General features: G+C 51.7%; 1 protein-coding gene and 1 long non-coding RNA gene across 2 annotated transcripts in view; both read left to right on the top strand.

Annotated features, from left to right (window-relative positions):
- The first annotated feature begins 26 nt into the window (after nucleotides 1-26).
- Nucleotides 27-11,372, top strand: LOC132008433 (uncharacterized). The gene is made up of 3 exons (XR_009401634.1): nucleotides 27-115; nucleotides 9,305-9,357; nucleotides 11,075-11,372. It is a non-coding gene; the product is annotated as an uncharacterized LOC132008433 (long non-coding RNA).
- A 1,148-nt stretch (nucleotides 11,373-12,520) lies between these two features.
- The window catches only part of LOC132008430 (protein kinase C and casein kinase substrate in neurons protein 3), a 7,907-nt gene continuing 6,063 nt past the window's right edge, over nucleotides 12,521-14,364 (top strand). Inside the window, exon 1 of the mRNA XM_059387042.1 lies at nucleotides 12,521-12,642. The gene's annotated coding sequence lies outside the window, so the exon portion shown is untranslated. The remainder of the gene's footprint in view (nucleotides 12,643-14,364) is intronic.

Here is a 14,364-nt window from a genome sequence, read left to right as displayed (position 1 = left end):
GTGCCCGTCAGCTGATCTGCCAGAAATAAAGATGGCCGCCACCGCGAGGCCACCCAACTTGAAGCCTCTTCAGAATCCGCGCTGCCCGGCCTCCGCTGGTTCCCCAGGAGACCAGGTACCAATCAAGGCTTCGGCTCCGCCTCCTCTGACTTTTAATTGGTGTTCAGGTCCTCTCGGGCTTTAGGATTGGCTGTTTCTGGCGATAGAAAGCTTTGTAGAAAGCTACCCGACCCCCCGCGATGGAAATCAAACCTTTTCCCGCCAGCCGGCTTCGCGGTAGGGATCGAGTCCTTCTGTTTCCTCAGCTGCCCGGAATCTCTGCTTCTCTGTGCAGAGTGGTTGAAACTTGCAGCTCCTAACTACGGTTTCCCCAAAGCTGCGGGGTGTCGGCGTAGGGAGTAATGAGCGGGAGGACGTGCAGGCTAACCGGGGTGAGAGGTCTTGTGTCCTGATTTAAGCCAGAGGCCAAGGCATTGACTCTCCTAGGTAGGTGACTCTCTGCCCGGCCCCGGCAGAGACAGTTCGGACGTTTCTGACTCTGCGACGAGCCACACAGGAGCTGCGGTTAGTGGAGGACCGCGGGGCCTTTCCTTCTTGCTAAACTCCGTCCGGGCGCTGTGGAAGGGCGAGAGGAGACAGCAATGCATTAACGGAAGGTCCTGCGCTCACGGACAGGTGGGGACAGAAGACATTTCCAAAAACAACCCTTGGGAAGAAATGAATGCTCCGAAAGAAAAATCCGAACATGGTTTCCTGATGGGAAGATGGAAAGATAAGGTCAGAGTGTTAGAAAGGGGAAAGGCAAGCTGGTGGCTTCTCCCTGCTGGCTCGTAGCTGTTTTCAGAGCTGTGTCCCAGAAGCAGACTCACCCCCTTTACTCAGACCAGCCATTTGTTCCACCTCAGCAAGTTTCTCAGTTGGAGGGGGGTATGCCAAAATGTAAGAAATGACCCTGCCCTCACTGAGCAGAGAAGAACAATACATGTGAAACAAGTAAAACCATTCCAGAGAGAAGGTGGTTGTATCCTAAATCGTGGCATGCCGGCCAAGACTATTGGAGGCATTCAGAAACGATTACCTAATGAGAAAGAAGTATTTTGGGAAACCTCACAGGGAAGGTGGGATTTTGTGGAGTTCAATGTGAATGTAAGTAGGGTTTGGCCAGAGTAGGGAGAAGAGCATTCTAGGTAGGGGTACAGCTTGGTAAGGTTAGGAATGGGTATAAAGTTATGAGGAAAGAGAAGCAGCCCCTGGCACCTGGGATCTGGCTTGATAGATCAGCTAGACCTTGGTGTTCTGTCGAAATAAACAATTGCACAAAACAACACCAGACAAGGCCACTCTGTGACCATGATCGATCAAGACAAAAACATGATCACTCATGTCTGAACACAGGCAGAAGTAAGAATATTGTCCAAACCACAAAAATAACCAGACTTTGCCCTATTAGTTTGGCTAATATGGAAGCAGCTTCTTTGCCAATCACAGCTCTAGCTTTCCTTTTGCTTCATAGATTTATTTATACCCTTCATAGAATCACCCCCATTTTCTGACAGCCTCCAATCCAGAGCAATGCCCCCACTTCCCTTATCCAAATCATCCAACACAAGCCAAATCTACAAGTCCTTCCCAAGACCTAACAGAGATGTTCCACTGTATGCATTCTCTGTTGCATTGAGCAATACACCCCAAGTTCAACTACAGAGGTGTTCTTGATGGTGTTTGAATTGGAGGCATTGACGTTTATGAGTAGGGTAGGAGGCAGCTTGAAGAGGAGAAGTTGGTCATATCGAGGATCTGTTCCCAGAGACCAGATGGAGGGGGAGGTTGAAAGGCAGGCAGAATTCAGATTTCATTAATTCTACTGAATTCTATTTTGATAAATTCTATTTATCAAAACCTACTCTGTCCCTGGCAACTATTCCAGTGAAAGAGAATGCTGAAATGAAAAATGCTCTTTGCCCCTATGGAGTGTGCTTTTTATGGTGGGACAGACAGGTAGGTAATCCTACAGCTACAACTGGGTGTGATGAGCTTGGTGAGAGAGGAAGCTTTGGGTTTAGGCAGGGCTGGGGGTTGGTACAGAAAGAGGACACTAAGTCAGCATGGAGGGTGGTAAAAATGAACAGTGTCAAAAAAGTTTTCCCAGGGGCGTCTGGGTGGTACAGTGGGTTAGGCCTCTGCCTTTGGCTCAGGTCATGGTCTCAGGTAACTGGGATCGAGCCGGGCATCGGGCTCTCTGCTGAATGGGGAGCCTGCTGCCTTCTCTCTCTCTCTCTCTGCCTGTCTCTCTGCCTACTTGTGATCTTTGTCTGTCAAATAAATAAATAAATAAAATCTTTAAAATAAATAAAATAAAATTGTTTTTTAAAAAAAAGTTTTCCCAGAGAAGGGGCCCACTTAAGCTGAATCTTGAGAGATGGGTGGGGTGGGGGAAGATATTCCAGACAGAGGGTAGGAAATAGGAAGGCAAGGAAGCAATAATTAGCCGTGATGGATTCATGAGCAGAGGAAATGTTCTGCTTAATGCCAGGATTTCCCAGAGTCTGTTTTTAGGATAGGGGGAGGTTTTCCATGGTGAATTAAAAAAACACACACACACACACACACAAAAACCACAAAAACAATCATGCGTGAGTAGTGGAAACCCACCTTGAACATGCCAGGAAAGCGTTTTTGTTTCAAGCTCTGCTTTGGGGCATTCCTACCCTAGGTTTTGCCGTGTTTCACCAAGAAAACAACTGTCTAGGCACTTAATGTCCTCCATTTCCATCTGATGAACCATTGGGCAGATGGACAAAAGTATTTAATGCAGATTTTTTTGATGCTGCCCATCTGATACGGAGGTGAATGGTGTAGAACGACTTTGGTTTCCTGCCACAGAGAGGCTGTGCTATGAAGCCCTGTTTATAGATGTTTTGGTCTCATCTGTGACACTACCTTTGACATAAGGCATCACAAGGCAATTCATTCAAAAGCTGCTGGTGATAGCAAAGGAAGGTCTCGTGTTCACACTGGAAGCTGGGCAGACCACAAGCATGACCCCAAGTTATGGCATTTTCTTTGATCTGCAAAATGACATGGGGCATGTGTGTTTTCTGGAACAAGGAGTATGGCACAGAGGAAAGAGCACTGTTCTTAGATGATGTCTCTTGGGTTCCTCCTTTCACTTCTCTCTAAGTTTCATCATCCCGAAGTCAAGAAGCGGTACTCAGTGGCCTTTCAGATCCCTTCCAGTTTTTTAAAACCTGGGATCCTGTGAGCTGCTGTTAAAGCAACAGGAACCAGTGAGGGCTTTCCACTCTGGCCTCCTTGTGGGAAATTTCCATCCAGTAGGAATCATCTGTCTGGTGCAGGCCGGAACATGACTGATTCTGATCAAGCCGTCTATGGATCCAAACATTCTGCTGAGTCTGCGAAACCATCCATAATCCACGAGGATGGTGTGTGCGGGCTTCCCACACACAGTTCCTGCATTCAGTGGTTTGCAAATGACAGCCTCAAACATTCCGCCGAGCTCGCAGGGAACTGAAGTTTAAAATTCCTCCTCAAGGCTCGGAAGCCGACCGAATACGGCCTCTCGGAGTTCTTGTTCCTTGGCATCTCTGATACATAGTTCAGTGCCCAAATAGGAATTAATTCTGGAATAGTGCTAAGTGAGAAAACTGGCTCCCACCCCCTAGGGAATAGCTCCATTTAAAAAAATACAATTGGGCCTGGCTTTGGAAGTGTCAGACAGCTGTGTAAATACAAAAAAAAAAAAACCAACCAAACCAAAACAAAACAAAAACAACCAAAAACCCTCCCCACCTTCTGTCTTTGCTGTGGGGCATGAGACACCATCCACACTCTAAATCAATATCCTGTCGTGCAAAACCAGAGGTGTGGGATGCCAGGAAACTTCCCTAGGCGGCCAGCTTTGCAGGGCGCCTGCCAGAGGGCTGAGAATCTGTGTGGAAGTGCTGCACGGACTGTAAAGTGCTCTAGAAATAGAAGCTGCTGTAAAATCTCCTGGCAATATGTTATTGAACGATAAGATCTAAACAAGGTGGTGAAGAAGCTCTTTGCCGTCCTCAAGAGCTCGCACCAGGCAGGTGGCCATCGTGGGAAGAGCAGGGAGCAGAGAATTGGAAAGCAGGGGTTTGAATTCTGGCAGTGAATTCTCACTGTCTTCCAAAGACTCCCCAAAACTCCCCAGTGGCATAAATATAAATGCTTCTGTCTGTGGCAGAGCCAAGCCAGTTGCCTATGGCTGGATGAATCCCATGCTCGTGGGACTGGGGCGGCTGCATTTCTATTCCCCTTACATTCCCCTCCTCCCACTCCAGCCTCCACTGCCCCGCCTTGGCTCCTGTCCCTACAGGGACATCAGTGTCCCTGGCATGGTCACTCCCTCCCAGAGCATGGACAAAATGGCCCAAGGAACCGCCGCTAAGTTTCTTTTCTTTCTTATTTTATTTTATTTGTTTGTCAGAGACAGAGAACACAAGCACAGGGAAAGGCAAACAGAGGGGAAAACAGGCTCCCTGCTGAGCAAGGAGCCCAATGCAGGACTCAATCCCAGGAGGCTGGGATCATGACCTGAGCTGAAGGCAGAGGCTTACCCACTGAGCCACCCAGGTGCCCCTAAGTTTCTGTCTGTAGAGGAAGGTGGTGGGCTGCTTGGGTAGCTGTGGTTCTTTGCGGTGAAGCCGATGCCTGGGAGGAGGTTCTCTTGTGACGAATCCACTCACACCCTCCCCAGAGCTTCAGACGATCAGCGAACATCCCCGCAGACACATGGCACGTTCCCCGCTGTGCTCGGCTTTCCCTGTGTCATAAAGCCCCAGAGTCTGAGAGTTTTGTCGCAATTCGAGGCTGCCTGCCAAGCCACATTCGTGTGGGTGGCATGGAAGCTGCTGGGCTATTCTGTGAAGAGGCATGTTAGCGAAACTGGGGGACGACATCTCTGAAAGGCAGCCTACTTTTTTTTAAGTTCAGGCTCTATTTTACTAGATTTCCCAGGCTAACAGCTGTGGCCTCCTCCAGGCTGGTGAGCTGGGTTGAGTCGTGGTCCCTGAAAAGAAAAACCCGTATCCAAATTCCCAGAACCTGTGAATGTTATCTAGAAAAAAAAAGATCTTTGTAGACGTTGTCAAGGGTCTTCAGATGAGGAGAGCCTCCTGGATGATCTGAGTAGGTCTTAAACCCAGTAGTAAGCATCTTTGTATGAGCAAGGCCGAGATCATAGAACCTTGTGTGTCAACCATGCTTCAATTATAGACAACAATCACCACCACAAACCAGAGCATAAGGTGTTGAGTTGAGGAATCGCTGTTGTACACCTGAAACTAATGTAACATTGTGTGTCAACTAGACTTCCAAAAAAATAAATGAAAAGAGTAAAAAAATAAAATAAAAACAGTGAGGCAGAGGGCGACTGAGACACAGGCGGAGAGACAGGCACACAGAGACGACAATGTGAAGACAGAGGCAGAGATGGGAGTGACACAGCTATGCGCCCAGATTGCCAGACTTCCAGATTGCTGGCAGCTTCCAGAAGCTAGGAGAAGGGTGAGGACTGATAACCCCCCAGAGCCTTGGGAGGGACAGCACAGCCCTGCCGATACCTTGATTTCTGGCCTCCAGAACTCTAAGAGGAGATATTTCTGTTGTTCTGAGACCCCTAGTCTGGGGGTACTTTGTTAGCCCATGGAAACTAATACAGCCCCGATCTCTGCGGGGGATGTTCAGCATCACCAAGGGGAGAATGGCTCCCTGAGGCTGGGCTCAGACAGCTCTCACATTCCCACCTCCTTGCTGTGTCTTTGAGTGAATCTTAACACCTCTCTGAGCGGGTTCCCTCCTTTGGAAATGCGGAAGAAGGAGGCCCACTGGATAGGGTTGTCACAGGGTGGGTGCCAGAGGGCCAAACACAATGCCGGCTGTGCCGCAGACACTCCATGCATGTGTGCCCCCGTGGCCCCCCTGGGGGGACCGCCTTGGCTGGCCACACCTCAGGCACAGAACTCCCACTCGGAGGCTGAGTGGCACAATTTCTCCACCTTCCTCTGGTTCACGGGCGATGCCCACAGTAACGTCCGGCCCGGCCTTCTTGACGCACCCACTTGGCCATCTCAGCATCTCACGCTACTGTGTCCAAAAGAGAAGTCCTGATTTTCTGCTCTTCTGCCTTTTTCGCATTTCCGCTGCCTCCATAAATGGCATTTCTGTGCCGAAACTCAAGGTAAACACCCTTGAGTCATTTTTGTTTTATGTTTAATCTTTTCACTTGGACAGAATTTCAGACTTGGAAAGAGTCGAGAAAAGGTTATAAAGAATTTCCTGTGGGTAACATCAGATCTAAGTACAATGCAATGATCAAGAGGAGAGAACTGTGGATTTTCTGGCTGGCTCCATCTGGGAAGCCTGGAACTCTTGATCTCAGAGGTCATGAGTTCAAGCCCCATGTTGGGCATAAAGCTTACTTAAAAAAAAGAGAGAGAAAATTAGTACTAATGACACTATTATCCAATCAATAAACTTTATTCAAATTTTGCCAAGTGCCCCAGTCATGTCCTTCTCTGGTCTGGAACCCAATCCAAGATCACAGGCTGGGATTCATTTTGATATGTCTCTCTCCCTCACCATCCACACTTAACCCATCAGCAAGTTTGACTCCCCATCGATTCCTCCCCCCAGATAATTCTTCAGTTCCTATATTGAGCAGCTGCAGACCACTGTCCTAGAATAACCCCTGTCCCTGGTACTTGGATGACCGAAGTGGCTCCCTAAATGGTCTCCCTCTGTTTGTCTCCCTCTAACACACTGGCCACATGGTTTATGTGTAAAGGGGTTGACAGCAAACATTTTAGGCTTTTCTGCCCCTGTGATCCCCATTGCAATGACTCCACTCTGCCACTCCAGTGCAGAAGCAATCATAGACTATATGTGAACGAGGGTGTGTGACTCTGTTCCAGTAAAACTTTATGGACACTGAAATTTGTCCTTAAAATCTTCACATATCACCAAAGCTTTATCTTTTGATTTCTTTTTTTAAAGATTTTCCTTATTTATTGGACAGACAGAGATCACAAGTAGGCAAAGAGAGGAGGAAGCAGGCTCCCCGCTGACCAGAGAGCCTGATGCAGGACTCGATCCCAGGACCCTGGGATCATGACCTGAGCCGAAGGCAGAGGCTTTAACCCACTGAGCCACCCAGGCGCCCCTTTCTTTTGATTCTTTTCAACCATTTAAAAGATGTGAAAACTGGGACACCTGGGTGGCTCAGTCGGTTAAGCATCTGCCTTCGACTCAGGTCATGATCCTGGGGTCCTGGAATAGAGTCTTGCATCTAGCTCTCTGCTCGGTGGGGAGTCTGCTTGCCCTCTCCCTCTCCCTCTGTGATCTCTCTCGATTTCACTCTCCACCAAATAAAAAAAATTAAAAAAATAAATAAGTAAAATGTGAAAACCATTCTTTGCTCCTGGGCCATCCATCCTGTTTTTTGGTGCCCTGTTCTCCAGAAAGACACTCCGTCACTCCTCTGCTTAAATTCTGCACTCAGAGTAGAACAAAGCCTGCAGTGTTCAGGTTGCAGTCCTCCTCTCTTACCTTACCCTCGACCTCTTACCACACCCCACCCACTCTGCCTTCTTTCCCAGGAGGTCAAGTTCCCATTTCTGGGCCTTTGTACACGTTAGTCCTGTCATGTAGCATGCTCTCTCCCAGGTTCCCTCTTCACCCCGCTAACTTCCATTTGTCTTTTGGGGTCTGTTGGGCTGTTTGGGGGTAGAGAAGCTGACACTTCCTGAAAGAGATCTTCTCTGACCCTCCCGTCATTGAAATTATGCTTCTCCTGTTCTCTCAGAGCCCTGTATCTTAAAAGCTTTTTGCCTTTAGAAACTTAATCACGATTTGTAAATCCCTATTCAGGCCTTTATTTGGTTTTAGTGGAAAACCCCACAAAGCCAAGGAGCATGTCTGCTATGTTTACATTGTGGACCAAGCACCCAGGCTAGTGTCTGGCATCGTGGATATTCCTTGAAAGTCAGCTAAATAAACGGACCATCCGCAAGAATTCCTCTCTGGCCAATCAGGAGGCCCCCAGGGGACTTCAGAGGAGGGACCAAACCAACCCGCAGGCTTCCTGGGCAGAACCCTCAGCTTACTGAGCTGACACCTGGGCTGGGCCTTGGCAACTTGGGGCACCTTCCAAAGAATCTGCCCCGGGCAAATTCCTGACCTGGAGAAGGTTTCTCCACGGGCCCCAGAAGCCTGCTATGCATTTTTACTCTAATGCCTTCTGTCTGCTGTTCTTCCTGCCCAGAACATTTTCCCCCACTGAAGTTGCCTCCCTTCGATAACTCCCACCAGTTTTTTCTACCTGGGGTTGCCTGAGATCTTAAGAACATAGCTGTTGGGGGCGCCTGGGTGGTTCAGTGGGTTAAAGCCTCTGCCTTCAGCTCAGGTCATGATCTCAGGGTCCTGGGATGGAGCCCCGCATCAGGTTCTCTGCTCGGTGGGGAGCCTGCTTCCACCTCTCTCTCTGCCTGCTTCTCTGCCTACTTGTGATCTCCGTCCGTCAAATAAATAAATGAAATCTTAAAAAAAAAAAGAACATAGCTGTTGAACCAGAATCTTTTACTCAGTTGCCCATCAGGAATGCTGGGGCAAGGTCCAGAGGCCACGAAGAGTAACACAGCTGCCTTCCAGAAAGATAAAGCCTGCCTGTAGCCTTCTGCCTGCTCTCCTCTGCCCTTCTGGGGGCTGCCTGCCAGACCTCTTCAGATAAATCTCCTCCAGCCCCTCCCACGCACACTTCTCACCGCGTATAGGATAAAGTCCGAGCTCCCCAGCCCAACTTGCGAGTTACTGTTCAGTCTCTACTCATTCTCCAGCTTCATCTTCCATCTCCACCCCGTCTTGAACTCAATGCTCTAGAAATTTTAGATGGGAACTGCCCAATACAGTTGCCACTAGCCACGTGTGGCTGTTACATTTTAACTAACTAAAATTAAATGAACTTAAAAATCCAGTTCCTAACTACAAGTGGCTAGTGGTTGCTGTACGGGGCAGTGCAGCTATACAACATCGTCCTTGCGGAAAATTCCATTTGGACAGCCCTGTGTTAGACAATTTCCCAAAAACTCTTCATTGTACAATTTACATATAAGTACATGCTCACTGCTCATTTCCTAATGCTCCAAAAATATCTTTTACCAATTCTAGCCCTCTCCCTAGTGATAGCCACCAAAATCATTTTGGTATATATTCTCCAAATATTTTTCGGTGTGTTCTGCATTTTGTTCTTTTTGTTCTACAGGGTCTTGGAGCTCTTCATATAAGAACACATCTCAGGACATCTGGGTGGCTCAGGTGGTAAAGTATCCTATTCTTGTTTTGGCTCGGGTTATGATCTCAGGGTCATGAGATCGAGCCCTGAGTTAGGCTCTGTGCTCAGCCTCTGCCCCTCCCCCTGCACTCTCTCTCTCAAATAAATCTTTAAAAAAAAAAAAAAAAAAGAACACATCTCCATCTACCTGAGCTTCAGGTGCTGCAGAGTTTAGCCATCTCATGAATGAACTCTAGGTTATTCAACTATTTTTCCCCCCTCCTGCACTTTGGTGTTTATCCTTATTTCCAAATCTCTGGTATATATACAGGATTTTTTTAAGCGGCTGAGGTGGCTGATGGGCTACTCTGAGAGTCAAGGCTTGGGTCCCACCACCATGTCCCACCACTGTGTCCCTGGAGGGAGTCCCTGGGCCAGGGCGTCTCTGCACTGTCTGACCTGTGCACCCCGGTGACCTGCCAGCCAGCAGTCTCTCGATGGAAATTTGCTTCCAGTCTTCCCTTACTGCAAACAACACTACATGCAAACATCCTTGTACCTTTTTCTGCACTTCTACTCATGTTTGTCTAGGGTAGATTCCAAAAAGCGAAATTGCTGGATCACCAAGTCATATGCTAACACCTCTGGGGCTTGGCACATCCTGTGATCCTGTCTACAATGCCTCCTCGCATGACTAATTCCTGCTCCTCAAGCCTCATCAAGTGTCATCACCCAGTGAAAGGTGGTCTCTTCTGGCTCTATTTTCCCAAAGTACTTCCTACCCACACTGTATCATTAGCCTACATTTAAGACTGTGCCTTATTTATCTTGTATTCTCAATACCTAGTAGAGGGCTCAGCATAGAACAAAAATTCAAATGATTTCTCGACTGGATGACTGAATGAATAAATAAACAAATAAAGGTGCAGTGGTTAGGACATTCCAGAAACTCAAGGTGAGCGAGTGTGTGAGTGTTGCAAGCTTAGGCTTCGGACCCATCTGCCACCTGGCACCCTGAGCCAGGCTGCCTCCCTCGGTTTCTGTCTATCCAACCTCTGACCTTGGGCATCTCATCTTGAACTCTGTTCTAGTGCAGTGTTGCTGGGATAGAGCCGTATGAGTATGCAGGGGCTCTCTGGCCGCAGAGCATAGAAATCTGAGCCCCGGGGATAGCCTGGGATAGAAGGGGGTTGGTTTTCCAAAGGCAGCTCTGTCTCCTTTAACCTTTAAAGCAGCCCCGTATGCTCTGGGCTTTAGTTTATTTTTTCTCCCTACCTTACCTTAGGGGCAATTAAAATCAGCTGCAATATTTCTGCTTTCTGCCTCCAGATTGGAATCTAAGAGAAGCCAGATGCTTTCCATTCCATATCCCCTTCTCCTTGTGATCTGAGGAACAGCCCTGTTTTCTGAACCTCTCTCTGGCCCTGCTTTCCCAGATACCAGTCTGGCTTGCGGCCTTTAATTTTAATGGGGTTTTAATAGGCGGTTCCTGCAATTAATTTCATTCTTGTGTTTTCACACTTTCTGTCTAGGTGCCTACAGGCCCCCAGGCACTAGGTGGGATGTTAACTGATTTAAAATAATACAGAACAGTAGGGCTGTCATTATAGATTAGCCCAGCTCCTCTCACTTACAGCTTTTACAATCAGTAATTAGCTGGGGGTACATGGTCCATTTGGGAGGTCAGCTGGGTCACCCGTCATGTTTCATAGAGGTAGAAACAGAAATATGGAAAAAAGTGACTTTTTCATGCCCCAACAGAGACTGGGTGTTGCAGCTGGTTTCAGAAGCCACATCCTGCTGGGTACACACCCCGTGAGCGCCAAGGCCAGGATCCATTCCTCAGGTAGGATTTGCCCAACGCTTTGCGCCCTGGCTGCCCAGAGTCTGACCCTCCCACCAGGACGGGGTTGGGGGGCAGCTCAGTCAGCAGCTAATACCACCATCTGAAATTACCCTCATTCATTCTCTTAAGGGCCCTTTTCCATTTTGTGAGCGGATTTGGCTGCATAAAGAACGCATGAGCGGTTCCTGTCGGATTCAGGAACATAGTTTTTCTATTTTTAAAGCTGCGATTTAAAAATCCGCGCACATGCACTCACACTCCTCAGGGAGTGGTAATGGGGCGGGGAGTGGGGACGAAGAGTACGTGCTGGAGAGAGAACCACTAGGCCTTTGGCTTCCCAGAGCGCCACGCCGCCCCCCTGAGGGCTCACTCCTCCGAGCCCCTGGGGCTTTCCCATCCACAGCGACTTTGCGCCACCAGGACCCTCTGAGCACCCGGGGCGTTAGACCCTGCTAACCCGCGGCCGCTCTCTCCTGCCAGGCGGAGGGCTCGGTCGCTGGCTCTCCCGGCCCAGGAGGGATCGGGAGGGACGGAGAGGCCAAGCAGGTGGCGATTAGGTCAGCCTCGGAACATTCTTGGACCGCTCCAGTGGATATAAATAACAGACAGGCAGGCTGCGAAAAATCCCAGGGTGGGGGCAAAGACGGTGAGAGAGAAGGGACTTATTAAGGGAGGGGTGGCAGCGTGGCGATCTGGAAAAATCTACCAAAGCTGGTGACTGACAAAAGGGGGGAGTGGAGGGCCGAAGGGATTTAAGAATGAATCGTGGTACAAAATCTGGGACTAAGAACACAGAGGGGGAGGAGCTCGTGCCTTTTTGCCCCACCCCCACCGTGTGTTAGACGCAGTCCTCAGATTGGCAGGCGGGCTGTGCAGGGAAAGGGCACGGTTCTGGAATCCAGGTCTTGCCGGACTACAGATCTTTTGCAAGCTGCTGAAGGTCTGTGGGCCTCAGTTTCCGCACCCGTACAATGGGAACCCTAATGCTTAAAAGGTGGTGACTGTGAGCCTCGACAGAACTAACGTATAAGAAAGATGTGGCCAGCAAAGAAATACTAAGGCAGTGTAGCCCCCAGTCCTCCCTCCAAGGGGTACCCGGGCAGGCCCGATCTCTTCCCGCTTCCACGGGTCTGTCTCCCAGGCTCTGCAAAGGCCGGGAGGGGCAAAGCCGAAATCCGACTCGCTTTGCCCGAGCGGTGCCACCCTGGGAAGCGAGGCCTGGCGCTTCTCCCGTGGGAGCCGATACCCCGCGGCCAGTGCTCCGGGAGCCGCCGGTCGCCGCGATGCCTGCAGCCCCCGCGCCCCAGCCTCTGGCGGGTAGGGTTGGGGCCGCAGCGGCGAAGAGAGGGCGGGGCCGGGGGCCGGGCTTCCCGGGGGAGGGCCGGGCGCGCTCCGGGAGGCGGTGGCCCCGGCCCGGGAGCGGCAGGACTCCGGCCGGAGCGTGGCCGGACCCCCACCCGCCGAGACGCCCAGGAAGGACGCGGTGAGTGCTGCCCGGGCGGGAACCGCGGGGAGGCGGCGGCGGGAGCCGCGAGTCGATCCCGCCCTCTCCTTCGGCTCCTGAAGTTTGTAGTGGGACCGACTCCCGTCCTGGGAGCTCCCGGCTACCCTACTACTCCGCGCGAGGACGGGAAGAGCTGCCCCCGAGCCGAGGGGGTGTCTTATCTGCGGCGCCGCACCCCCCCCCCCCCCGATTTCCCAGGCCGGTGGAGGAGAGGGAGGCGTCGGGGCTGGAGGGCCACACCATCTCCGAGGGCTCCTCAAAGGCCCCCAAACGCCCCGGGGACCCCTCGCTCTTTGCAAAAAGCCCTAATTCCTGGGCCGCTGCCCCGGGTCACCTTCTGGAGTCCACGGCCCGGCTGGCCCGGGCAGGGTGCGCCCCCTCCCCTCAGCGGTGACCGGCCGGCCCCACCCCCGCCGAGACCAAGTTCAACAAGTTTGGCCAAGAAGTCCTAGAGCCTCCATGGCTAGGCCTGGCCCGGTCGCTCCGCGTGGACTCCACCGGCTCCGAGTTGTGCAGCTCCGGGCCGGCAGGAGGGCCGGTCGAAGGGCGCCGTCCATAAGGGTTGAGGCCAGAGACGGGCCTCCACTGGGCTCCGAAGTTTGGTGTGGAGGCTCCGGGTTTGGAGTGCGTCATCAGGGAGCAGGCACCTCAGGTGGCAGGTCGGGTTTCCAAAAGTGCCCCTTTGTTATGCCCCTCCCTGGCCCTGCCTCCTCCCCTTTCCCTGCGCCACCCCTTCCCCCACCCTCTGGGGCGGCTCTGGCTGCTGCTTCCAGCCACTCTAGCCTAGGCACCCCTCTCTGAACCAATGGGCCGCCCCCAGCTGCGCCTCCGCATCCTCGGGCTACGGGACAGAGGGGAGGGGCTGCTGGCAGGAGCCCTTGGGCGCAGCCTGTGACTCAGGAGGACGGGCAGGGCAGGATGGCCATGCTCCCTCCCAGGGCATGCCCCCAGCTTCTGGAAGGTTGGGGGTGGGTACCTACCTGCCTTAGATAGGGAGTGTGGGGTCTTCCCTGAGTTTCAGGACTTCTACCTTGGCCCACGCAACTCTGAGGAGACCCTGCCAAGCACCCTGCAGACTTCTGCAAGTCCTCTAGGTCCTGGCTACTTGGGCTGGGAAGCATTCATTCTCTGCCTTCCAAGCTCTTGCCTGTGGCAGGATGCATTCTGGAGACCAGACTGGGTCTCTGCTGAAGTTAGGAGGCACAGGGTGCCCCCTCATGGCACTCAGGGCCCACCCCCATAGCTAGATCCCGCCAGGGCTGTGGGGCCTGGCTGTGCCTGGGACTCCGGCTTGTGTTTGCTCTGGGAGGCCGGAGGGAGCAGTGCCAGCCCTGCATACACAGCTTGCTCTGTTCTGGGGCCAGAGAGAGGGAACGGGTGGGGGGCAGCTCTCCCGGGAGCCCAAGCCTGGAGGCTGGAGCAGGCAGGGGGCCCAGGTCCCTGGATGCCTGACTGGGACAGCTCCGAAGGCCCTGTGATTTATGGCTGTGGCTCTGTTTCCCTCCATCTGGTTGGCAAGTTCTTTCTGGGTGAATGGGGCAGACATGAGAGGAAGCAAGGCTCTGACCCCAGGCCCCTCCAAGGCAGGCCTGAGCTCTGTCCCTCTCCTGCTCTGTCCCCAGGCCCCTCCAAGGCAGGCCTGAGCTCTGTCCCTCTCCTGCTCTGTCCCCAGGCCCCTCCAAGGCAGGCCTGAGCTCTGTC

The sequence above is a fragment of the Mustela nigripes genome, unplaced genomic scaffold (assembly GCF_022355385.1).
Source record: "Mustela nigripes isolate SB6536 unplaced genomic scaffold, MUSNIG.SB6536 HiC_scaffold_148, whole genome shotgun sequence".
In the NCBI taxonomy this organism is placed as follows: domain Eukaryota; kingdom Metazoa; phylum Chordata; class Mammalia; order Carnivora; family Mustelidae; genus Mustela; species Mustela nigripes.
This window is presented reverse-complemented; position numbering and strand designations above follow the sequence as displayed.